General features: G+C 35.3%; 1 long non-coding RNA gene and 1 pseudogene across 2 annotated transcripts; one reads left to right on the forward strand and one right to left on the reverse strand.

Moving 5' to 3' along the window:
- Positions 1-1,995: 1,995 nt before the first annotated feature.
- Positions 1,996-21,997, reverse strand: LOC147472599 (uncharacterized; annotated as a pseudogene). The gene is made up of 9 exons (XR_015210747.1): positions 21,852-21,997; positions 7,236-7,440; positions 6,828-6,916; positions 5,979-6,090; positions 5,503-5,556; positions 5,068-5,116; positions 3,028-3,122; positions 2,781-2,896; positions 1,996-2,678 (listed from the first exon to the last, which is right to left on the reverse strand). The product of XR_015210747.1 is annotated as an uncharacterized LOC147472599 (transcript).
- On the forward strand, positions 7,964-14,087 carry LOC147472600 (uncharacterized). The gene is made up of 2 exons (XR_015210748.1): positions 7,964-11,328; positions 11,415-14,087. It is a non-coding gene; the product is annotated as an uncharacterized LOC147472600 (long non-coding RNA).
- Positions 21,998-24,893: the final 2,896 nt, after the last annotated feature.

Raw genomic sequence — 24,893 nt, forward strand, 5'->3', positions numbered from 1 at the left:
GCGCTGGATTGGCGGTATTCCTTCCGTCTTGGGTCGCTTAAAACACACTGGACCATGAGCGCGGGCGCGCTCTGACCGTGAAAAGCAGAAAAAATGTCTTTTTTCTCTACATATTGATTCAGATGCTGAGTTATGGAGTGTGCTTGAAAAGCGTTTTGCTTTAGCAACTCGTGCTCGTGTTCATCAACTTAAAGATCAACTACAAGGGATCAAAAAGGGAAATGGTTATATGCATGACTATTTACAGAAGATCAAATCAATAAGTGATGGTTTAGCTGCTGCAAATATCATAGTAACTGATGGTGATATGGTTCAGCATGTTCTAAGAGGTCTTCCAAGTGAATATGATCCAGTTGCAACATCTCTTCGAGTTAGAACTGAAGAAGCAAGCTTTGATGAGTTGTATGGTTTACTCTTAAGTGAAGAAATTAACATTCTGGAAAGATAGAAAATTGCTCATGAAGTTTCTACTCAAGCCTTTGCTACTACAAGGAATGCTGGCAGTTTTGAATCCTCTTCGAACTTTTATCGAGGTGGCTCAAGTAATTATAGAGGAAGAGGAAGATTCAGAGGCCGTGGTGGTTTTAACAGAGGAGTAGGAAATTTTCAAAGCAATCAGAACACACAGAAGACTTGCAATCCTGCTGTTAATCCAAATGGCAGAACTGAATGTCAAATATGTGGCAAGCTTGGTCACTCAGCAATCGACTGCTATACTCGTATGAATCATTCCTATATTGGACGTCAACCACCAGCAAAACTTCAAGCAATGGCAGCACAGAAAGCTTCAAGTTCAACTGGAAACTCAAATACACAAGACTATTTTCCTAACACACAATATAACTCACCTGCTTCCTACTACACATCAGATTATGCTCTTTCATCTGAATCTCAGTGGATTGCTGATACTGGAGCCACAAATCACATCACTGCAGACTTAAACAATCTCACTCTTCATCATCCTTACTCTGGAAATGATAAAGTTCTAGTTGGTGATGGCCAAGGACTTCACATTGCAAATATAGGTTCAACTACTTTAGATACTCCTACATCTAAATTTCATTTGAATGATATACTTCATGTTCCAGAAATCTCTCAAAATTTGCTATCTGTTCAAAAGTTTATTAAAGATAATAACTGTTCTATGATTTCCTGTCCAAATCATTTTGTGGCAAAGGACAATGTCATGGGCAAGACTATTTTACAAGGGAGAACTAAGAATGGACTATATCCAATAAAGTTCAACTCTTCAACCATTTCATCTGTTCCAAAAGCTTCTATTTGCTTCAATGTTTCTTCTGGTCAAGTTTCATTTCCTTCTCTTGCTTTCTCTGGAACAAAGACAAATGCCAACACATGGCATCAAAGGCTTGGACACCCTTCTCTTTCCACATTGTATAAAATTATGTCTGCAAATAAAATATTGTTAAGTGGTCATTGTGGTTCTGTGTCTTTCTGTAATGCTTGTAAGCAAGAAAAAAGTACTATGTTACCTTTTACATCATCAAGTACTTGTACTACAAGACCTTTACAGTTAATACATAGTGACGTTTGGGGCCCTTCTTCTATTCCATCTTTATATGGCTTTCTCGAATTGACTTCGGAGGTTTTTTCTGTGCTGGGTCACGTGGGTTAGTTCTATCCTTCTTTACTATGTTTCCTTTATTGGTCCTTATTGATGATTGGTCCAAGTTCACATGGATTTTTCCATTACATAAGAAATCTGAAGTCTTTTCAGTTTTTAAAACTTTCAAGTCAAATATAGAAAATCAGTTGAACACAAAGATTAAAGTATTTAGATGTGATGACGGAGGAGAATACAAAAGTGTAGTTTTCAAATCATTTCTTCACGAAAATGGCATTTCACTTCAATATTCATGCCCTCACACTCCTCAACAAAACGACATTGCTGAGAGGAAACACAGGCATTTACTAGAACTAGCAAGAACTATGATTGCTCATTGCAATGTACCTCCTAAATACTGGGTGGAAATCTTCATGACTGCAATTTTTCTGATAAATAGATTACCACCTTCAGTTTCCTCTATTTCACACTATAATCCTCAGACCCGCAATGGATATAGAAGCATGGCTGAGTACTAAATATCTTCACTGCAAAACTTGATTTTACACTGAATTGAAATGTCTGCAACATCATATTAGTACATAGTATACATAAGTTAACGAATTGGCATTATTTCTTTCCTTTCCTTACGAATCACGGTTGAGGCTGATTGCGAGACATGCTGGTGAAGTCCAACATTGCATGTCCTGAAGTGCCTCAAGTATAAAGCACAAAAGTCATCCTCCTCGCCTACAAGAAATTTCTCTGTACATTCCCTCCTGAGAATCGTGAAGATAATCCTTTGACCATATTCTCTGAATCAAGATTGACGTTCTGTCGTCCTGCTGTCAGATCCTTTTCATGATCCCAAGGCTTCCAAGGGTGTTTCCCTGCCCATTCTTCCTCCTTTTGCTCTTTTAAGTATTTTTCCTTCGTTTTCTCCTGTTTGGACTTTCTTTTTCGGCGGTTAGCCGACTCTTCTTGGTGCTTCTCCACCAATGATTTAGAACGTTTGGTGATATTGTATTTGTCCACCAAATCTGCATCAGAACTAGTTCTTTTCTTTTCCTCATTGGAAGCAAGTGCTGCGGCTTCATTGTAAGCCTCTAAATAGCTGCAATACAGAAATAGATGTATTTTACTAACAACTTTCAGAACATGTTAAAGTGAAGAACCACAGGATATTAACACAATCAGCACCAAGAAATGTACTTACTTCATTTTTGCTTTCTGGGTTTTGTCCTCTGGAGTATCTGTCCAAACACTAGTATCGCCTCGACCTTCTTTATTAGTCCGACTAAAAGACGTAGCAGAATGCACAGTAACACCTGGCTGAGAAACGAATGGAACACGAAAGCAAACAAATATTCAGTTGCCAATATGTCTGGACTAAGACAGAGGTTATACCGCAAAGAACTAACTGAAGATTTACAATCAGAACAAAATTGAATTTGATTACAGACTTTTCTTTCAGGAGGAAGCGTTGTCATCCATTCGTCTCTCTTTGGAGGCATTTTTGTTTCAGCAAGAAGCTCATCATCACCTTCCATTGATATACCTAGCAATTGAACACATACCCACATGTCAACAATAGGGTCTTTCAGACAGTAACTGGTAGTCTAATACGGATCTATACAGCTATGTGCCATGAGTGACAAACTCGGTAAAATACTGAACTCTGTAATGCAACAGAAGCAAATACACCGTCTGCACAAAATATTGGCGAAAAAGTACAAAGAAATAAAATAGTTCTGAAGAGAAAACATGTTGCAGTGCGAGGAAAAATTTCTGGAGGACTAAAAGCTGCAATTGTGAAAGCTTACACACAATCCTTCATTTCATTTACTGAAGGTCTAAAGCCATTGTTTTTGATACATCAAGTTTCTATATGCCTTTATCCAGATCCCTATATGCCTGTGTCTAGCTATTCTAAATGACCCACTGGAGATGCTCCTAGTAGTCTATGTGAGCACATGTGATCTCCATAGGGTTTCCCTTAATAATCTAGACTAGTACTACGCTATCCTAAATGCAGTTGTCCCAAATATGAACCTCTAAACACCCCCTCCTTTCTATACCAAGCCTTTGGCATGTTTACGTATCGCCAATATTGCAATGAACGAAGCTGATCTACCTTCTGTTTGGCAACTTCCTCGAAATAGTTGGTCAGCTCTATTTTAAGAACTCAACACTGGATCTATTCGCAACAACTACCTTGATCTCCATAAGAACTAAAAAACCAAGATCCAAAAGCAGTTTGTCCAACAACAGTTTTTTTTCCTATTATCATTTTTTTGTTTTTGATAGTTAGAACTTTATTCACTTATCCACTTAAAACCTCATTTCCCCGGTGAAGGTGGCAATCGAACCTAAGACCTTGGGCACAACCTCCCAAGTCTTAACCAGCACGCCACTTGACACCCCCCACTTGACACCTTCCTATCATCAATAAAAGTTAATATATTGATGTATCTTTGGAAGATCAATAGCCAAATGCTATTTTTTCAAGGACCAGAACCCCCAACCGCAGTACACCCACACGCGAGAAATACTTAAATGCGAAAAAGCCAAAACAGAAAAAGAAACAAACGGGCTAAAACCACCACCAATGTGGTAAAATCAGCACTGCAGCTAGCAAGTCAGATCACCCCCCACCCCACTTCCATGCTGCCTCTCACGTACATAATCAGTCCTCGTCCACTCCCCCTCCTCTTCTCCATCATACTGAATAACCTTCATGTTTAGCAAAGCTTTATAAATGTTGCGATCATCCACAAACCCCATCGCTTTCTCTGCCGCAAAAGCATGCAGCTTTAGTTCCCGAGAAAACAGGAAGAATATGAGCAGAAAATCCACAACCTACGTCCAGCCATTCAACTATGAAGAGATAGAACAATGTATAGCCTTTTTTTCAAAAACTAGCTGAAACAGGTGTTTCAACTTCCCATATCTTTTTTCAAGGAAGACCCCTCATTGTTGTCCTCTTCCCTAGTTGGTTATGGACATGCCTCCCCACATCCACTAAACTACTCCTGATATTGTTCCTTCCTTCTTCCCCCCACCTGATCTCAACCAAGTTCTAGATCCAAGTCCAGAAGTCCCACAGCCACTATACAAAAGCAAGCCAAATTTTACCCCTATCCTCTCAGGTACACACAAAGCTTTTGATTTCCTAGCGAAGCCACACCAATTAAGACCAAAGAACGTCTTACTGATGGGAATCCTCATAACTCCTAGATCTTGTTCTAACGTTCGTAAGCTTAATAAATGAACAAAACTACATTTTGGTAAAATTATGACATACTTTACGTGCTGCTCAAACCTTTTGAAACCACTTGTACTCTAAGAAAATTTAGTTAGTTTATTTTGGTCACATCACCTATGTATATAACAAACACAATACACCCTTTCTTATATGTGAGTAGAGTGATCCTGGTGTCTCATATTGTAATTAGAAAACAAAAATGGAGGAGAAGCGTGCTATATAGTAAGTTACAGCTAACCTTACAGCCTTCTCCACTGTGAGGCTTCACGCATCACTTTTAGCTCAGCCTAGAAATTGTCAAACAAAATAATTAAACTAAAGAACGGAATAACATAACAATATATACTTTGAAGGGATCTTGCATTTGATGATAAGCTACTTCCATCGCTTTAGTTTTAATTTTTAAAGAATATTTAATATAAGTAACACCACTTCCCTCACAGACCATCTAAAGATTTCTCATTTGAGATTATATACATGTTATAAGCCCACCTAACTGCTTACAACTATGTACTATGGTGGAAAAACATAACTCGAGAAATATTGGAAAAAAAAAATAGAAAACCTCTGTAAAGGAAAGACAACTTCCAAGTGAAAGTAAAAAGAGCAAGTGAATGGCAATTCTTCAGCATATAAAGAAGAACAAAGAGAGCCTGCATGAAGAAAATATAACCTTAAATTCCTCTTGCTCCTCCTTTAGTCTAATTTTGTCATCCATTGCTTTTCGCTGAGACATATAACCAAAAATTGGAATTAACAGCGCATCAGGGCAAAACTATACAACATAATACTTCAAGTTTGACCAAAGCCAAAAATATGACTAATAAATTATACTATTTATAATAGTCCTGCAACAGCACACCCTTCATTTCATATTTGCATTTGAGCACAGAAACCCAAATGTCCATTGTTGCAATCACCACGTATTACAGAGTAAGAGAAAACCGGCCGTACTTAGCAGATACAGATATAGATTAAGTGTACTAAATATCTAAATAAACTAGAGGACCTCTGATCATGGTCATGGTTAAACAGCATCATCAATTTCTAAAATTGCATTTTCCTAAGGTATGGTATTCTTCTCCCTCCAAAACAAAACCACGCCTAATTTCTCTAAGGTTGAGCAAACAGCTATGATTTATGAATTACCTTATCTGGATCTTGCAATTCTTTAAAACCCTCGTTCAACTTAACAAATGCTTGATGGGCCTGTGGATGAGAGCACTTGTCTGGATGGACCATAAGTGACAGCTTCCAGTACCTGGACAGAAGATAGCATGAAAAACATTTCAGTAAGAATATCATCCCTATTCAAAATATTATCTATCAAGTTAGAACATGCAGCCCATTCACTAACGCCTAAATTAAAATGATAGGGAAAAAACACTAGTTATCATCATTGAGCAATATGAAATTGCTGATACCTTGAAACTTTCTGTTGGAAAACTCAGTTATTATAATAAAATGCTTTTAGGGACTACTTGTCCGCCCTAAGATTCAATCATGAGAAAGCTGGAGATCGCACACGCGACAAACTTCTTTCATTGGCTTGAGAGAGAGAGAGAGTGCTTCCACATCAAAGCACAGTACTCTAATGACAAAATGTCTTCAAAGTTCAAATGGAGTGTACTATGTACACACATTACTACTCCATTCATGTGTTCTTATTTACATCTACTGCATGTTCTGATTGTATCTAATTTTGCAAAAATATATTTGTTTGACATGATGAGTACCATGAACACATATTACAAGGATATAACTTGTGTCGTCATTTAATTTACAAGACGAATTTTATTGCCTTATCAGTTCACGAGTCGATGTCCTTATGGACATAGTTATGGCATGGTTCTTCCACATAATGAGGACACATATATTCTTTAACAAACACGTATTAAAACAACATACACTATTTAAATATTCAAAATATATAAGCATCCAAAGCCGCACGTTACAGTATGTATGATCCAGTAACATGTAACAGACTTGCTGACTTACCTCTTCTTAATGTTATCAGCAGACATGTTTTGATTCACTCCAAGCAAATCATATGGACTTCCAGTCTCGACTTCCATAATTCTTGTCACCTGATCAACCAAATAAAGCAAAGAAGGTACTAAATACTCATATGCTACTATCAAACATGCACCGCGGGATAAGGACTTACAACAAAGTCAACATGACTTTATCGTTCATATAACCATAAAGTGATGTAGGAAGAGAATTATTATCATCAAAAGCAAATGACCATACTACAGTTGCAATATTTTGGGGGTGATGACAAATATGTGTGTAGCAATAGGAATGTTCCTCCCCTACCATGTCTCAATATATGAACTTTACTGACTCTGACCAATGAACATGACAAAATTTTCTTGACGATTTATAAATGTCAGATTTCAATACCTCTTCAAAACGCTCTTCCTCATTTGATGATGCAGCTTCAGCAGCTACAGCCGGTGGTGCAGGGCCAATAAATAAATCATTGTCGAACTCAAATTCAGCGTCCCTTAGCTCAGTCGTAGCTTCTGTTAATTTTGCTGCAGCAGCTAGTAACTCCGAAGAAGGCATAAAAGAAACAAACCCCCGAAGCCCCTCACAAGTTCTCAACCTTTCATTGACAGGAAGAAGAAAACAATCTATCTCAGCAACGAAATTTCACAATTTGCAGTCCATTGATTTTGAATTGTAAGTTTTTAGTACTTATTTTTAACACGTGTTTTTTATTTTTTTTGGTTTTGAAATCTATTCAATCAAACAAAAACAAATAAAAAAGAAAAACCCTTCATGCCTTTATAGAGAGAGAGAAGTTTCGGCATAATGTAAAACATTGCAGTGGGGGCGTGAGCGTAGTATATCATTTATTTGGTACTCTTTTTTTATATATACTAGTATACTGCATGGCAGTGGGGAGTGAGCGGAGCTGCGGGGGAGAGAGAGATGGGTGAAGAAGAAAGGTATTTGGGCGAAAAAAAAATGAGAGAGAAGATGAGGACAGATAGACAGAAAAACCAACCAAGTTGGTTTTGTCCCAAGATAGCCCCCTTCGCTAAAATCGTTAATTCCGCCACTCGATTATATTTATTTATTTATTTCCACAACTTGATTAATTTTTTTGATAATTAGACGATAAATTAAGAAAAATAGACTATATCATTGTCTAGTTTATTCAAGTGTAACAATATTGATTGAATCTTTTTGCTACGGTTATTTTATTGCTTACTTGAACCAACAGTCGTGTATTAACATTTGTAACGCTAACAAGAAGCTAATAAAACAAGATGTATAGGGACTCCCAAGCTAGTACAATTGATATTTTTATTATGCATTAATGAGCAAGTAGTATGTGTAGAATGCAACCAACCGGCTAGGCAGAGGTTTAGACCGGAGTGATGGGACTGCTTATGCTGGGCCGAAGGTCTGAAGAAGTTGCCATCTTGCGGCAGCAACCAAATGTTTCCTCACATATAAAACGCAACATAACACATATAACACACGGGAAACAAACTTGGTTCCTCAGGCAGAACACATATAAGTAAATCATGCAGAAGTGAACAGAACACACAGACAACCATGCAGTGAACACTTTTTATCTATGGTTTAGATTAACTAAGAAAGTGTAGTTGTTATCTAGATGATGACGGATTTTTTATATCGAAATGCTTGAGACCAGGGCACCTGAAAAGTGCATAACACACTGGTACAAGAATAAAACTCAGCAAGTTTCATAAGTTAGTTATTTCCAAGTTCCATATATACATTTGTTTTTGGGTAGAAGTACTAAATACGATTGGCATTCTGTTTATTCGTAATAAATACAATTGGCATCAGCCCTCAAGAAGGAAAGAGTGTTGTTTTGTGACCTACAGAGCTAGCATGTATGCAATAAAACTTTCTCTATTAGACAATTAGACAGTTCGCAGTAGTTGATAGTTTGATATTGTATCTAGCTAGTTTTGGACATTTCATTCTGTTTACTGGAGAGTGCATCTCAGTAAAGCATAACTACCAATGACTTCTTTTAAATCTTCAAACAATATCCAATAGTTTGTGATTGTAACATAGGGATCATGGAGTGTCACATATTTTAACTCATACCTCTCCAAATTAAAAATAAATAAAAAAAAGTGAAAAATACCACTCTGCAACTACAAGGAGATCATCACCAGAAGCATCAAGGGGAAACGTAATGGAAGTAATGGAGCCTTGACTCCGAGTCACGATTAACCGAATAAATTGACTTGGGCTAACATTTTTTTCTTCAATGAAATCAAAACAAGAAAGATCGTCGTCTCTCCAAAGAATTTTTCCTGGGCGGGAGATGAGAAATTAGAGAGGAGAAGTGAGATGAGGTGAGAGACAAGGAGAGAAATTGTGGAGGGAGGAAAGGTTTTTTTTTTTGGTTTGGGGGTACATGCACACCAACGGCGGGATTTTAGTGGGGCTTTTCAAACCGACCTCAAGAGTTCGCCACGCTCACGGATTACAGATGCAGAAAAAGGCCAGGCCCATGACACGCTAGTAAGGTCTCACCACCTCTACTTTCCAGTTTCCACCTCCAGCAATACAGTAGTATGGATACTATGCATGAACAGTTGAATCATATGTACAGGTGTATATGACACACAAATCCTTATTATGTAAACAGTTTATAGAATGCCACTAGGAATAATTCAATGGATAGGAAGGGCGATGAGAAGGAAAATAACATCGTCGTTAAGTATTCTGTCATCTAAAAGAGCTCCCAGAGATTACTGCAAGGGAAAGAATTGCAAACCCACCGTTTCCATACACGCAAAGGTACATTCTGTGCATCTATTGCCAAAAACAATCTTTATCACTTTATACGTAGAAGAACTGAAGTATTTGATAGTACCGTAGTCTTGATACTTTATAATCAGTTGCAATTTAGAATACTCTTAAAGGGAGGGTTCCTATTGTGCATTTACAATCTGTTAGTCCACAATGAAGATTGGCCCTAGCTGCTAGACGTTTGAGTGGTCCTATTTGGCAATCTTCTATTATTGACTTATTAACACTTAATACACGAACTTTGCAAATCATTCCTGGATTGTATATATCACGTATTATTTCCTCGCTATAGCAAACTACACAAAGTTTCACAGGTATACATATCTATAAAAATCTTTTCCTTTTTCTTTTTATATTCTCATCTCATATGCACTAGTTAAGTGTTAATACTTACTATGACATGTTCCTTTGAGCGTACAGAACTATTTCGTTTGTAATTGCCGAATATTCTTGAGATTTTTGAATTACTATCATTTTTACTAGACCTTGCCAAACTGCTAACTATGGGAGAGAGGGGTTGTGTGATTGCATATGCAGATGATGTTATACTTTAGGGAAAATTCATATCTTACACCTGCTGTTTTAAGTTTGTTTTCACTTCTGATGGGACTAATTTTAAAAAATGGTACACAACCTTTCTTGAGTTGGTAATTGTATTGATAAAATTGATTGCTAAGCAGATTATCATCTTTTCAAGTCTCAGAAACATAAGTTTCTCAACCTTTAGAATGACTGGTTAGCAGACCAATACACACATGGGTAAAATAGTGCATCATTGTCAATATCTAATAACTATTCTTAATCATATGTTTAGAATTAAGATGGCTGGGGATTTGAAACTTTCCCATGGGCAGTTGGACACTCGAGTATCAATGTATAAGTCGTAAAAACAAATACACTATGCATAGTCAGTTCTTGCTACTCGATAACTTGGTTAACTATATCTACTACAAATGTACCAATTTCCTTAGACAAAATAAATCACAAAGAACCCCCATTAAGAGTCAGAAGCCCGCGGCACTCTAAAAGAGTACAACAAAACATGCACATTTATGTACAAAGAACATTGCAACGATAGTTTTGAATTACCAGATGATTCTAACCAAAATAATTGTAACAAAATGACAGTTGGAATAGTGTATTGAGCTATAATAGAATTTCATAAAATATCAATCTGTTTGGCTAAATCTGATTACATATCATGAATTAGATCTAGATCATCTTGTGAAACATTTCAATCCAGTTACACTCAGTTAAAAAAAGCAAAATCAGTTGACTAATTCAGAGAAAGTAAATTTGAACCGATCTAATTCAACAATAAGACAATTATTAGATTTAAGATTGTTTACCTCAGCTAGGGTTAGGGTTTTCTTGCTTTCCACTTCCGCCATTGCCAGCTTTGGGGTAGGGGTTGATCGGCAAGTGTAAATTTAAAAGAGAGAAAATTGTTTGAGGCAAGGATATGTAGCCACGTATAAGTCAATGTTTTTGTTAAGTCTACATGACCGGTGAGAACAAATTTGTTAAAGTATTTTTTTACTATTGACTTATTTTGACTATTATTGGTTTTATGAATACTAGTCCTCTCAATGCACTCTCGCTGATTGGGTATCTCTTCAAGAACGTCATATTTCATGATATTACATTGGTATGAACAATGAGTGTTCATAACTCATGTTATGTTAAGGTATGAACAATCCAAATAAATATGAAAAATTATTGTCCATACTCTAATAAGTGTTATTCATTGTTCATAACTCATGTTATGTTAAGGTATGAACAATCCAAATAAATATGAAAAATTATTGTACATACTCTAATAAGTGTTATTATTGATCATATATTATGTTAAGGTAAGAACAGTGGTTGTTCTTAGCTTATATTAAGGTACGAACAGTGATTGTTCATACCCAAATAAGTATGAACAATTATTGTTTATACTATACACTGGGTCGTTTCAGTTGGGTCGAATCATTTATTTTTTCACACTAAGGGTATACTTGTTTTTTCATCTACTCGAGTCACTTTTAATTTTGCATCAAGGGTATATTTGACATTCCATCTACCCCGCCCTTGTGAGTGATTAAAAAAAAATGGTTATGAGTTATTTTTTTCCCGATCTTTCCTGGAGAGTCACTTTCTGATAAATCTTGATAAATCTTTTACACAACCGTACCGTTCTTGTTAATATAGTTAATGTTTTACCAATAAAAAAAATAAAAATTAATACATTTATTCAACAACCATTTTGAATATTTTTATGTATTAATTCAGCAAACTCAGTCCATTCAACACATTCACTCAAGAAGCATTATTTTAAACACGTTAATGTATTAATTTGGTAAATAGAGAGAAAAACGATCTCGATTGCTTGAAATTGTGAAAGAAAGAGACACGGTTAGAAAAAAATTTACAACTTATATTTGGTTTGTGCCTATTTGTTGTTCTAATTTAGTTATAGTATATAGACAACTATGATATGTTAAATATGGGAAATCAAATAAGATCGGATTTTGAAAACACATCTAATTATTCCGATCCGATTATGTTTTAGTATATTTGGATATTGGAATAGAAATATCCTTGCCAAATTCAATAAAATAGCGTATCTCATTTTTGGAATAATAATGTAGCACCCCTCCGGCCCTATGTACTTGTGTTGATCGTTTTTTTTCTTTTTATTTTGCCATTCCACTTCCTAATTAGAATTACAAAATCATCCCCCTTGAATTCCAAATTAAAGTATGCATGTCTTCTAATTAAATAGGATTAAAAAGCAATAAGAGTTTTTTATTTGGTTAAGGTGTTCTCATGAAGGCAATTTGGTTAGGGCATCATATTGTTATATTGTCATAGATAGATACTGGATTTCTTCAAGCCACATGTTGAAGAGTTTACTCCGTACAAAGTTGATTATTTTGGCCTAAGTTATAATTATATTTGTTAACTTTCACTAGTGAAATTGTTGCTAAAGTGTCATAAAATTTAAACAAGTAAGACCACATTGGTGTAATTTTTAATGGTCATCAGCTCTCAATGAAATTTTAACGAGTATTGATATTTATCATGAGCTTTTATTAGACATTTTACCTAAAAATTTTAATTGAAGTAGACAGACACGACTAATGGACTAATGACTAAAGATGTTGATTACATCCATGATCGACTTATTTGGAAATGGACGTTGCGGAACATCTTCACGATTTCATACAAGATATTTCTAATCAAAATGAGGCTGATTTCGAAGTATTCCACAAATGGGAGAAATCTTGTTTTGTATTTTAAGAGTCGCCATCTAAAAGTAAAGTTGTTGTTGATCATAAATATATGAAGTTAAAGAGGTAAGTCGATACTAGTTACTCATACATATCCTTGTGTTTGAGCAAGATGGGGATTGCAGTAACGACAACAATATAGTTGGTGATGATTACAATTATGAACTAATTGATCAGTGAGTCAACCGTTTATTTGCTTGTTCAATTTCCTCGTATGTTTAGCGAACTCTAGTTTTGAAAACATAGCTAGTTTTGAGCTTCTTTGCTACATTGCAAAGTCAGTTGAAAACTTCAAATTTGAAACCAAATGGATTAATGGGCATTTGCTACGTGGTGATTTTCTTGTGCTTTTAACAACTCCACAATATGTGTCACTCCCTAAAAATCGAGATGAGGATGATTTCGACGTATTTCACAAATGGGAGAAATCTTGTTTTGTATTTGATGAGCCCGCCGCATAAAAGTGAGGCAATTTGGACTTGAGTAAAAAACACAGCTAATGGACGGATGACTAAATATGTTGATTACATCTATGACTTTTTCGGAATCTTTTCAATTTCATATAAGATATTTCTAATCGAGATGAAACTTATTTCAAATAATTTCGCAGAATTTGTTCCGAGATATACTAGTATACTGCTGTGAAGTAGGGCACTAGGGCGTGATTGGACATGCAGTTTCTACATATATGTGTTATGATGAATTGGTGCCTAAGTATTGCCTTTCAGAGTTTATTTTACCGTAAACAAAGCTAAGTAATGGAAATTGAGCTTAAATATTATCATTTCCTATAAAGGTTAAGAAATATATTGCACACCCCATCCTTGATGGTATAAAAGCATGCTCAACTCGTATTATTAGATGTAGGTCCAGCAGGCCAGCACACACCAATAGCTACATTCTAGGCTGCAACTAGATGTAGAGAATTATGGGGAATGCAAATGCAATTAACATGCAAGTGGGTATTACCAAAAGTCCCTACAAGTGCAAGACCCCCAACGAAATGATGAAAAAACGGTTACGATCCCTAACAATTACCTCCCGCTCATAGATGACAGATAAAAGTTTGAAGGCCAAATGGCAATCTTCACAAACTCGAGATTCTTTACAATCCGTATTGGAGACCCAGTGAGCAAGTGCTCAAAAGTCCAAAAGCAAATGCCGCCTTCTCCGTGATAAGCCAATGCATGTTCTTTTGCTTTGTCATTCATATCTTGCAAGATCAAGATATCAATGGTTTGTATCCCACAATATACAACCGATCAATCATCTCACCAACATTTCATATATCTCCTTTGACTTGGGGTGTGACCTATCACCGCAAATGAACTCATAAACCACATTATCAACTTCAATAGAACTACTCCCGTGAATCTTATGAATGTTTTATCTCTCATCCTCCTCCTAACATTCACAACATCATCCCATTTCTTGTCTTGAGCATACATATTTGACAATAGAACATAGTTTCCATCCATATGAGGTTCTAGTTCAAGAAGATTAATGCTGGCTTTCTTCGCTAATTCCATGTTCTTGTGAATTTTACATGCACTAAGGAAGGTCCGCCAAACAATGGCATCGAGAGCAAAGGGCATATTTCTAATAAGCTCTCTTGCCTCTCGAGGTGCTTATTCGACCCAACAGATCAACCATGCATCCATAGTGCTCAATCTTAGGGATCGACACCATATTTATCTTTCATCGATGTGAAATATGTCCAACCCCTATCAACAAGACCAACATGGCTGCATGCTTTTAACACACCAATAAAGGTGATATCATTGGGTTTAATTCCTCCATAAATCATCTTGGCTAAGTAATCAAGTGCATGCTCCCCAAATCCATGATTAGCAAGTCCTATAATCACAAAGACTCCAAGTGAAGACATCTTCCACACCCATACCATTAAAGACTTTGAGTGAGTTCTCTATATCCCCACACTTTGCATACATGTCCACAAGAGAAGTCCCAAGTTTCACGCCAATCTCAACTTTATTTCTATCTATGTATTCATGGACAATCTTACCCATTCCTAATGCACCCAAGTCGCCACAAAGTGCATAAACACACTAACCATGGTCACTCTATCGTCTCACATTGGTGACTGCATATCATGAAATAGTATTAATGCTTCATTAGATTGCCCGCTTTTGGCATAGCTCGCAATCATCGAAGCTCCAAGAAACCAAGTCTCTCTCGAACTCATATCGAACAATTGCCTAGCAAGCCCACATCACCGCATGTTGCAAATCCATGGATCATGGTATTCCAAGAAACCAAATCCCTAGTCGGCATCTTATCAAATAACCGACGAGCTAAATCAACTTTCCCAATTCAACACACTCACCAACAAGACATTATATGAAACCATATCCGGTTGATCCATTTCATCCAAAATATTTTTTGCAACGTCAACAGTACCAAGCTTCGCATACATCTCAATAAGAGCCGTTTGCACAAACAAATCCGAAGCAAATCCAAGTTTAACAACATGGGTGTGTACCCTTCTACCACTTGTATAATCTACAGATCTCCCACACGCTTGAAGAACCAAAGAAAGGCTGAAACTATCAACAACAATACCATCTCGAAGCCGCATTTTGGAAGAAAAAAGGACAAAGACTCTTGGGGTTTGGGACATTTAAGTAAGCTCGAATCATAGTATTCCATATAAAAGTATCCGAGACTGAATTTCATCAAAAATAGACCGTGCATATTGCAAGTTCTTAAGCGACGAACAAGAAAAAGATTTGATAGCTAATAGCTTAGCTAAAATGAAATTATTTTCACTAAGAGAAGTTTTGACGACGTAAGCATGGATTTGAATGAGATGATCAAATTTAGTTGATTCTTGGAGAAGGGACATGATTTTCTGTTCTATAGTTTTGGTCTGGTGGTTAAAAAGTCGAGACACGAACCTCATGTAAATTTAGTCAAGTTAACGCGATGGGGAATAACAGACAGGTTCAAACCTGTAAATTCAACAAAGAAGAAATACTCATTCTACGTTTCCACTTGTGGAATGACCCCATTCCTACATAAGTCATTGGGTGTATGTATTTCTTATAAAAAAAAATGTCTTATAAGCATTTCTACAAGCACATTCATGCATTAAAACAACAACTTCTTATAAAAATACATACAAGCTAAAAAAAACACAATGTATTCTATTCAAGTATTACGAAGTAAAAAGAAAAAAAAAAGTACTTGAATGATAAATATTACTTACAGTTTGTTGAACGTAACACGTGTATGTCAACAGAGAATTCTATGATGTTTCGGAGAAGTTTTGAGACTTTTTCTGCTTGTTTTTCTACTTTTGACTCGTTGCCAATTTTTCTCTCTTTAAATATTCATGAGATATTTCAAAATCTCATGAAAAGTGTCTACATATATATATAAATTTCAGAATTTGTTCTGAAATATACTAGTATACTGCTGTGAAGTGGGGCACTGGGGCGTGATTGGACATGCAGTTTCTACATGTGTTATGATGAATTGGTGCCTAAGTATTGCCTTTCAGAGTTTATTTTACCGTAAACAAAGCTAAGTAATGGAAATTGAGCTTAAATATTATCATTTCCTATAAAGGTTAAGAAATATATTGCACACCCCATCCTTGATGGTATAAAGCATTCTCAACTCAGACATTAGATGTAGGTCCTGCTGGCGTCCTTTTATTGTCATTTTTTTTTTTAACCCAATAACTTTAATCTATTCTTTAAACCTCATTACACTGTCTTACAATCTAAAAACAAATGACATTGAAATCAAAAGATTAAGTCTTTTAATCATTTTTTCACTGTCAATTTGTTTTTTTTTTATCCCATTAACTTCCATTTAATCATTTTTTCATTGTCAATTTGTTTTTTTTTATCCCATTAACTTCCATCCATTCCATAAATAACATTGTTATCTTGTCTCACAATCTAAAAACAAAGGAAATTGAAATCAAATGATTAAGTTTTTTTTTTTCAAAGTTAAATTTTTGGCTGATGACTTACCTCTCGCAAAAGTTCGATTCTTTTTTTTATTGATACGAAACAAGTAGAGAATGAAGGTTAAAGATAGTTTGTGAAGGCCTTATCATATATAATCGGTTTATTTCTTTCTTCCTTGCGTAAGTCATTTTATCCTTAGAGATTACTTAGATTGTATATATATATATATATATATATATATATATATATATATATATATATATATATATATCGGTGAGGCTAGGATGACATACTTAGCGTAACATACTTAGAGTGACATACCACTGTTCACGTCCTAAAAGCCCAGCCCACGAACCAACAAAACACAAAACAGATTTTTTGTTTACAAACCTTCGTCAAACACAGTTCAAACTCCAAACTCCAAAAATTCCACACTCTAAACTCCAAATTGATCACCCCACTCCGGCATCCCACTCCGACATCTCCCGTCATCGCAAGCTTGAAGAGGACAGGTTAGTTACTTCTTTTGTTTTGGTGTTTTTCGAGTTTTGATATAGTAATGGTATCAATGTTCACGACATTTGATGCTGTAGAGTGTGGACTGTAGTTGAACAATATCGTCTTTAAAACTAGTCTACAAACCAAACGATTCATGGAACCCATTCAGTCTTGTTGTCAAAACTGGTATTGGTCCTTTTGGTTCACCTATTTCAGCCCCTTTATCTATGAGTGCTGAATTTAATCTTATTTCTCGTGGTAACCCTAGTTTCTTTCTAAGGTGCAATCCTCAATTTGGTGACTTTTCAGTTAAAAAATCGTCTGGGTCTCAATCTGTATTCATTAATAATACGAAAATTGGGAAGTCGGATAAGGGTGTTAATATCAAAACGGAATCTATTGTTGATGCCGGTAAATTGGTTTCAAATTATTTAACTCCAAATGCTATATATTTATGAAATTTTAAGGCATATTGATTCTAGAAGCAAATTTGTATTGGCAAATTTATCAAAATAATTTTATTACTTTCACCAATCTGCGGTAGTCTCCCTTGTCATGCTAGTCTAATGTTGAATTTTACAAGAATCGCCTTTTTAAACTTTCTCAGTATTTCTACATCCATGAATAAGAGCAAGTGTCCATTCTCAGGAAGCACCGTATTCCATAGAACTTCAAGAACCGAGTTGAATCCTGAACGGCGTTTCTTCATTTGCGCAAGAAATACATATCATTTACCGGTAGAACATAGATGTAGATATTTTATATGGGAGGATGAGATAAATTATGGAAGTTGTTAAATGCGGGCCTTGACTCTAACTCCATCCACAAATTCTTTTTGGCGTAATCAACCGAAAGTGAAGTTTCCATTTGGCGCAAAGGGAAGATAAAGACCGATTCATTTATTCACCGGATCGGCATGCTCATTTTGAGGTTGTTGTTGGTGTGTATGCTTTTAGTGGTTATCCTCAGATTATCAAATACCTAATTAAGGTGATATGGTGCTTTTGATGGTTTTGAAGAGGATGGTATAACCGCCGGTTATTTGTTAAGAATATGTTATGAATCATTTGAATCACATTACTGTTGAATTTTTTTCGGTTATCCGTTAAGAATCTGCTGAATGCTTATCCGCTGAATTTTTTTAGGTTATCCGCTAAGAATATGTTATGAATCTGTTGAATCATATCCGCTGAATTTTTCGGTTATCCGTTATGAATCCGCTGAGTGTGTGTTGAATGTGTTATGAAACTTCGACGTGGATTTGAAGTGTCTTAGAGAGAAAGTTTCTAGTAGGCTCGAATCTCGCGATCGCCGCCGCCAACGCTTTCATCCGAGGTTGGCTTGAAAAGTGTTGTTGATCTTGTTGCTAAAGAGAGTAGTACAATCACCGGCTGGAATTATCATCAAAAGGAGCCAGTGAATGTCATGTTTTTTTGGTGTACATATATCAAGTATTTTTGTTTCAAATATTGACACCTACTTTTCTTTCATGAGTTATCTTCACCTGAACTGTTGTTTATGAACAAAAATGGTTGAGGCCGCGTCGGCGAAGTTTGTCGTGGTTGTTGATGATACTAAGTTGGTTTCAGTTTACTGACACATTTTTTGATATAGTACTAGCCTAACCGTATATCCCTTATATCAGGTTAGTTGGCAAGCTTGAAGATTGATACAATAGCAGTATATCAAAACTGAAACTGAAAACTACCAAAACAAGGGAAAGGTGATACAATAGCCTTCTCATTTTCGCTTACAAGATTTGTTCATGAAACTTTTTTTGATATAGTAGCCGGAGTTTTGAAATAATGGTTTATATATCAACCTTTCATGCAATATATATCAACTGAAAGTTATCTCTAATGGCTACTAACCTTCTCATTTCAATTTTTGGTACTCCAAATGTCGTGAACATTGATACCAAAACATTGATACCATTACTATATCAAAACTCGAAAAATACCAAAACAAGGGAAGTAACTAACCTGTCCTCTTCAAGCTTACGATGACGGGAGATGTCGGAGTGGGATGCCGGAGTGGGGTGATCAATTTGGAGTTTAGAGTGTGGAATTTTTGGAGTTTGGTTTGAATTTGGAGTTTGGAGTTTGAACTGTGTTTGACGAAGGTTTGTAAACAAAAAATCTGTTTTGTGTTTTGTTGGTTCGTGGGCTGGGCTTTTAGGACGTGAACAATGGTATGTCACTCTAAGTATGTCACGCTAAGTATGTCATCTTAGCCTCAATCGTGATATATATATATATATATATATATATATATATATATATATATATATATATATATATATGTCTTATTTACAAGTTATTAGTTGTTCACTAAACTTTGTAGGTTTTGCACATCGATCTCTCTATCTTTCTTTGGAGTTTTAGTTATAGATCTCTTAGATAGATTTCAATCCAGTTACACTCACACTAAAGTAAGTTGACTAATTAAGAAGAAAGTAAATTTAATTCAAGATTAACTTGAATCGATCTAAGTCAACAATACGACAATTAGAAGAGAGGGTGATTCAGCTAGGGTTAGGGTTTTATTTTGCTTTCCACTTATGCCATTGCCGCTTCGGTTGGATTTGGTATGCTCACCGCAAGTGTAATTTGAAGAGAGAGAGAGCGATTAAGTGAAAAGACTTGATGCAATTATATGAATATCATGCAATTATATGTAGCCATGTTCATACCAATGTAATATCATGAAATATGATGTTCTTGAAGAGATACCCAATCGGCGAGAGTACATTGAGAGAGGACTAGCATTCATAAAACCAATAATAGTCAAAATAAGTCAATAGTAAAAAAATACTTTAACAAATTTGTTCTCACCGGTCGTGTAGACTTAACAAAAACATTGACTGATACGTGGCTACATATCCTTGCCTCAAATAATTTTCTCTCTTTTAAATTTACACTTGCCAAGCAAACCCAACCCCAAAACAGGCAATGGCGGAAGTGGAAAGCAAGAAAACTCTAACCCTAGCTAAGGTAAACAATCTTAAATCTAATAATTGTCTTATTGTTGAATTAGATCAGTTCAAATTTACTTTCTCTGAAATAGTCAAATGAGTTTACTTTTTTTAACTGTGAGTGTAACTGGATTGTAGTGTTTCGCAAGATGATCTAGATTTAATTCATGATAAATAATTAGATTTAGCCAAACAGATTGATATTTTATGAAATTCTATTATAGCTCAATGCAATATTCCAGCTGTCATTTTGTTACAATTATTTTGTTAGAATCATCTTGTGATTCAAAACTATCAGCGCAGTATTCTTTGTACAGAAATGTACATGTTTTGTTGTACTCTTTTTAGAGTGTCACGGGATTACAGCTCTTAATGGGGGTTCCTTGTGATTTAGTTTGTCCAAGGAAATTGATACATTTGTAGTAGATATAGTTAACCAAATTATTGAGGAACAAGAACTGACTATGCATAGTGTATTTGTATTTACGACTTATACATTAATACTCGAGTGTCCCAACTGCCCATGGGAAAGTTTCAAATCCCAGCCATCTTAATTCTAAGCATGTGATTAAGAGTAGTTATTAGATATTGACAATGATGCACTATTTTACCTATGTGTGTATTGGGATGCTCTATGCTGTTAAATTTTTGTTTTCAATTAAGTAAAAGTTTTTTTTACGGACTATGAGAAGGTATCTGATTATTGACATCTAACTTTGCTTTTAATAGAGGGGAGGAATATTATGACACGCTAAATTGACAAAAAAATTGCACGTTTTTTGTGGAGCACGTAGATAAGAGTTATGGGATGATTCTTTTTTCAATTACGTTCTCCACATCTTGCAGATCATTTTCACGAGAAATTAGCCCATTTAGATGTTTCTAAGACTCTAACCTTGCCAAAAGATCGTTGCAAAATTGAGTAATTGTGAGCCATTAGATAACTCCTAAAGGCAAGGTTAGACATTTCAAATGGGTTGAATTTTTGTGCAAATGATCTTCATAATGAAGAGAACTTCACAAAAAATAGTCCTGAACTCTTCTCCATGTGTGCCCAACAATGCATGTCATTTAGTTTGTCATTTTTTTTGGTGTAGCATAATACCCCTGCCCTTTGAAAAGTACCATTTTAACTTCTTATTTTGGTACACTAATGGTTACATGTCATCAACAACAGTTTTGTCATAACGAGATATCGCAGTACACAAACAATAAACACTAAATAATTTTTGACAGAAAACACTAATCACTGAATATCGCAGTACACAAACAATAAACACAGAAATCCATGAACATTATGACATGATGAGATACACACATTATGCTTATAAATATTTATTTAATCAGGAAAGGTAACAACTACTCCGGGTCAATATAAAACACAAGTGATTCATACACAGTAGTTACCGATGTAATTATGCAAGACCACAAGGTCTACCTATACATATAAAAACACTATTACGATGGAAAATACACTGTTATAATACTGATGGAAATTTAGAGGAAGATTAAAAAAGTTTACCTCTCTGTTGATTTCAGAACAAAAATGAAGAAGAAGAAGAGAAAACGAGAGCTTTTCTGTTTTTAAAGTTTTCTGTAAAGAAATTGAATTGAAGCCCAGGTGATGAATTGTTTTTTATTATCCCCAAAGTCCAGGGAAACGGCCACGTACTAATTGGTATATGGACCAATTTGACTGGGCCTAAATTAGTACTGGTCAATATCACAGTGTGACCAAAATGTCCACCACGGAGATGGAACATTCATGAATAGCGACACCACTACCACTAACTTAACAAGGACACTCACATTAAATTACCACTGTTTAATGATATTGTGGTAAATATCATTTGTCCTGATTTGCAACCATTTGCAGCTGTTTGATTGTCCAAATTTGCCGCGGCAAATATTTCATTTTTTTCGTGTTTTTAAAATATTTAAGATTTAAAAATGTTAGCTACTCTTATTTGTAAATTTATTTTATTTGTATATGGTTTTATTTGTGTGGTTTTTTCCCACGACAAGTAGTATTTCAACTTTTTGTTTTTTTTTTTTTTGTGTTTTTTTCAAACTCAATAAATTATAAGAAAAACCAAAAAAAAAATTATAAACAAGATCACTCTCAGCGAAATTCTCAACAATCTGCCAACGATAACATACACAATACTAAATAATTTTTATATACTATTGGGCAAAATAGTACTAAAAACATATTCAACCATATAGTTTTATCCATTAACACCATTGTTACATAATAAAAGACCAATGAATGAAAGATCTTGGTAGATTCGAATCACCACCACCTTGGGACAAATAAAGATGCAATCTCCCAAGTGCTATACCATTTGACCTAAAGATCCGTTATGTTGTAATCTACTAGTTTGCTTATCTACTAGTTGCAACTACTGCAACACCTAGCAGTAGCACCCAACACACATTCCACCCACCAGCAGCACCCAGCACACACTCCACCTACCAGCAGCAGCAGCAACAACAACACCCAACACATGCTCTACCCAGCACATACCAATGTAATATCATGAAATATGACGTTCTTGAAGAAATACCCAATCGGCGTGAGCGCATTGAGAGGACTAGCATTCATAAAACCAATAATAGTCAAAATAAGTCAATAGTAAAAAAATACTTTAACAAATTTGCTCTCACCGGTCGTGTAGACTTAACAAAAACATTGACTTATACGTGGCTACATATCCTTGCCTCAAACAATTTTATCTCTTTTAAATTTACACTTGTCGAGCAGACACAACCCCAAAGCAGGCAATGGTGGAAGTGGAAAGCAAGAAAACCCTAACCCTAGCTAAGGTAAACAATCTTAAATCTAATAATTGTCTTATTGTTGAATTAGATCGGTTCAAATTTACTTTCTCTGAATTAGTCAACTGAGTTTACTTTTTTTAACTGTGAGTGTAACTGGATTGAAATGTTTCGCAACATGATCTAGATCTAATTAGACGATAGATTCATCCATTGCTGCAAATTTAATTCATGAAAAGTAATCAGATTTAGCCAAACAAATTGATATTTTATGAAATTCTATTCTAGCTCAATGCACTATTCCAGCTGTCATTTTGTTACAATTATTTCGGTTAGAATTATCTTGTGATTCAAAACTATCATTGCAGTGTTTTTTGTATATAAATGTGCACGTTTTGTTGTACTCTTTTTAGAGTGTCACGGGCTTACAGCTCTTAATGGGGATTCCTTGTGATTTAGTTTGTCCAAGGAAATTGGTACATTTGTAGTAAATATAGTTAACCAAGTTATTGAGGAACAAAAACTGACTATGCATAATGTATTTGTTTTTACGACTTATACATTGATACTCGAGTGTCCAACTGTCCATGGGAAAATTTCAAATCCCCAGCCATCTTAATTCTAAGTATGTGATTAAGAATAGTTATTAGATATTGACAATGATGCACTATTTTACACATGTGTGTATTGGGACGCTCTATGTTGTTAAATTTTCATTTTCAGTTTTGAGTAAAAGTTTTTTAGTTTTTATGGACTATGAGAAGGTATCTAATTATTGACATCTAACTTTGCTTTTAATAGAGGGGAGGAATATTATGACACGCTAAATTGACAGAAAAATGGCACGCTTTTTGTGGAGCACGTAGATAAGAGTTATGGGATGATTCTTTTTTCAATTACGTCCTCCACATCTTGTAGATCATCTTCACGAGAAATTAGTTCATTTGGATGTTTCTAAGACTCTAACCTTGCCAAAAGATCGTTGCAAAATTTAGTAATTGTGAGCCATTAGATAACTCCTAAATGCAGGGCTAGACATTTCAAATGGGTTGAATTTTTGTGCAAATGATCTTCATAATGAAGAGAACTTCTTCACAAAAAATAGTCCTAAATAGTCCTGAACTCTTCTCCATGTGTGCCCAACAATGCATGTTATTTAGTTTGTCATTTTTTCGGTGTAGCATAATACCCCTTCCCTTTGAAAAGTACCATTTTAACTTCTTATTTTGGTACTCTATTGGTTATATGTCATCAACAACAGTTTTGTATGCGAAGATACTTAATAGGTCATTTCCTATTCCGTTCATAATAACATTGCTCACTCATCCAACATTATTCACTACCACCAAAAGTGGAGAAAACGGATCCAGTTGATAAGTTCGCAAAATACTATCGTTCCCTTTGCCCTAGTGAATGGGTACGTTCTTTTGGTATTAATAAAATACTTAGCAGCTTTCTAATAATGAGCCATTGATGATCACAGAGTATTGTAGTTTTCAGATTTGTTTGATGCACATATAGAAGTATGTTATTGTGTCTTGTCATACTCATCTAACTAAATCAGGTTCTATATTAGTATATTTCATTGCTGAAATTCTGAGAGAACCATGCACATCCATGGGGAAAATTACATTGAAAAAGCTTTTGTTGAGTATAGAGTTTCAGCAAAACACTGGGATTTTTATCTAATAACTATAATTGTCGCGTGGCTCACCATCAATTAGCATGAATGTGTTTCTTCTTTCCTCTGCCTCACACATGTAAAAGGAAACTAAATCAACCAATT

The sequence above is a fragment of the Coptis chinensis genome, unplaced genomic scaffold (assembly GCF_015680905.1).
Source record: "Coptis chinensis isolate HL-2020 unplaced genomic scaffold, ASM1568090v1 utg9485_pilon_pilon, whole genome shotgun sequence".
NCBI lineage: Eukaryota > Viridiplantae > Streptophyta > Magnoliopsida > Ranunculales > Ranunculaceae > Coptis > Coptis chinensis.